General features: G+C 42.1%; 1 non-coding gene across 1 annotated transcript; it reads right to left on the bottom strand.

Moving 5' to 3' along the window:
• Window positions 1-2,216: 2,216 nt before the first annotated feature.
• TRNAT-AGU (transfer RNA threonine (anticodon AGU)) lies at window positions 2,217-2,290 on the bottom strand. Its single transcript has one exon. It is a non-coding gene; the product is annotated as a tRNA-Thr (tRNA).
• Between the last annotated feature and the right edge of the window lie 481 nt (window positions 2,291-2,771).

Raw genomic sequence — 2,771 nt, 5'->3', positions numbered from 1 at the left:
CTCGGTAACCTCTGTTAGGTAGCGTTAAGGAAAGGATCTAGGGGAAAACTGAAATGGTTCTTTCTAGTTATTTTCATAAAAAACATTTTCGCTTCACCTCCCATTTTCCAAACTTGGCAGCATACGTATGCTCCGAAATTTAGTATTCAGCAAAACTTGATCAACGAGACATGTAATTTCGTTAAACAGCAAGCAGTCATCTGCGAAATGCGTGATCTGAAACTGTTCATCAATTACCTAATAGTTACTTTATATAAAAATTGTAACAGCGTGAAGATAGTTAGTGAGTCATATTACCTAGTGACTGGTAATTATTACCTGTCTTTCTTTCTTCCTTTCTTTCTTTCTGTCTTTCTTTCTTTCTTTCTTACTTTTGTTGCTCTTCCACAGAAGTAATCTTCAGTGGATATGATGTGTTCGCATTTCTGTGCCTTCGCCTTAGTGCAAATATATTTGTGTAATATCTTCAAGTACGTGACCTCATGTGCTCCCCTCCGACATTAGTTTTAAATTTATTGTGAACTATCCATTGAACTATCGTGTCACTCCAGTTGTTCCGCCTTTGTGAAGCCGCTGCCGGGCCACAGAGATTGGGCATGTTTCGCGTTTAAAGCCTTTCATACGGCGTTTCCCGCCATAACCAGTGGCCAGGTTGGCCGCTTCCATACGCGGGGCAAATTGTGTGAGCATTATATTACCCTTTCATCTTCTTCATCTGTATATATTCATCATCATGGCCAGCGTCATCTTCTTCAGCGCGCGAGCTGCGAAATAAACCGTTGAGGCTTAACAGCTGCCTCGCAGTATATCTAGTTTTTGTATTGACTACTTTGGAGAGGTGTTCGGTGTGATTACATTGGCTGAATAATGATATTGCTTGTTCAATCCTTCTTTATATGTTTTTGAATAACAGGTCTTTTAGGTTTAAGTAACTGTAGTTCCCCCTTACCCAATGCCTTCCTAAATGCACGTAAGGTATTATTAAATACTTAAATCTAATAAAAAGGAAAAATAAATCCAAGTCAACAGTGGCTGAGATTGATGAAAGTCAACGTATTTTTCGACGCATTAGTGCATCATGTTGTCTTGTTGTTTACACTGCGCCACCATCAGGATGCACCCCCAGTTTTGCTCTTTTCTAGCTTCGAGATCAGCAAATATTTATATTTTGAAAAACCGAACTTCCGACGCAAGTTTTATTCACGCGCTCTAAGAACGACCGCATATGCGTATAGTTGGAGCCTTTTTGCGGAATTTATGCGGAAATATTTCTTGCTGCTTCGTCCAACGCTTTACACAAATAGGTTCGTATTTTTCTTCCGAGCATGATTTTGACATCGTTTCGCCTTACTTGCCCTAGTAGGCATCAAATCGCTGGATTTTGACGAACATAATCAGAATGTGGCAGCCAGATACACATATTCAATGGCTCCAAGTTGATCTGAAATTTTAAGTAATGAAGTCATGCCCTGATTGTCCCAACGCTCCCACGTTGGGACAGTCAGGGCATGCCCGACCGCCGATTCGTGGGCCCTCTCAAGCCCATAGTTTCGCTTCGGCATCGGGGCTCTTGATAGCGGAGAGCCACTTGTCCTCATTGATTTGTTCCGTTGATCGCACGGAAGTGCAACGCCGGGGCATATGGTCTAGGCTAGCGAAGTCGTTGCCTCCAAAAAATAATTAAATAGATCTGTCATTAACGCTGATCAAATAGAAATGTACGCCTAGAACGTTTCCTGGCAAAATCGACACAATCTTATGAAGAGTGGACGTTTAATATGTAACCAAATTGTGCCACAGACATGAGGTTATAGCGGCGCTGCTGCCTCTACTTTCTTTTGTATTTGTATCATTGTCTTTCCCTTCATAAAAGCTAGCGATTTCCGATAGTCTGTAAAAGCTGAAGTAGCTTTCTATGGGAGACGACATGGCAGTGCTTCATTAGGCGCGGAAATCAAACTGGTATATGTACAACGCAAGACAGACCACGCCTTCGGGGAGCGGATCTCTAGGAAGCTGCAGCTTTCTTTTTTTCTTTCTTTCAAAACAGTGGTTTTCTTTTCAGTGTCAAAAACGCCATTGTTAATACCGGTCACACCCACATTGTAAGAAATAAAGGGAATTTATCTGGCGGCCTAAAGGAATGCAGGTGCAAGTAGAATGTTGCGCAGAAATAAATGCGCACGATGAAAATCAAATTTTAGGTACGCACTGTAAGGCACCGGTGAGATTCGAACTCACGATCTCCTGTTTACTAGACAGGCGCTTTAACCAACTAAGCTACGGCGTCTTTTTTTTTTTCTTTATTACATGGAAAAGAAAACTGAAGGTGTATAACAAAGCGGACACAACTACACACTTAAAACTAAGGCAAACACACACATGCATCCAACAAGTGCATCCAGTCTGGCGGAGGTTCCTGCACAGCGTACACACTTCTTACATACGCAGCACTTTCGCGAAAGAAGGATTTTGTAGTTCGCGGGCTTTCGGCATGGCGATCACAGAGTCTACTTCTCCACAGGCTGTATAAACCAAGTACAATGAACATGTCATAGGGAGGACCACCTGTAACCTTAAACGGTAGAAACCTAATTGAGTATGGAGTCATGTCAATGTCCTTTTTAAGCGTCCTACGGCGTCTTACTTTTCGTCTTGTTTGAACCACCATGCTTCCTCAAACCGAACAGTTTACCTAGGTATCAAGGCGCAGGGAAGTTTCTGTTGTAATCGGTTATCTGTCTATGTTTTCAGATTGTCACCGATCGTAC

Source organism: Dermacentor andersoni, chromosome 6 (genome assembly GCF_023375885.2).
Source record: "Dermacentor andersoni chromosome 6, qqDerAnde1_hic_scaffold, whole genome shotgun sequence".
NCBI classification, from domain to species: Eukaryota; Metazoa; Arthropoda; class Arachnida; order Ixodida; family Ixodidae; genus Dermacentor; species Dermacentor andersoni.
Note: the sequence above shows the minus strand (reverse complement) of the source record. Positions and strands in the feature narration are given on the sequence as shown.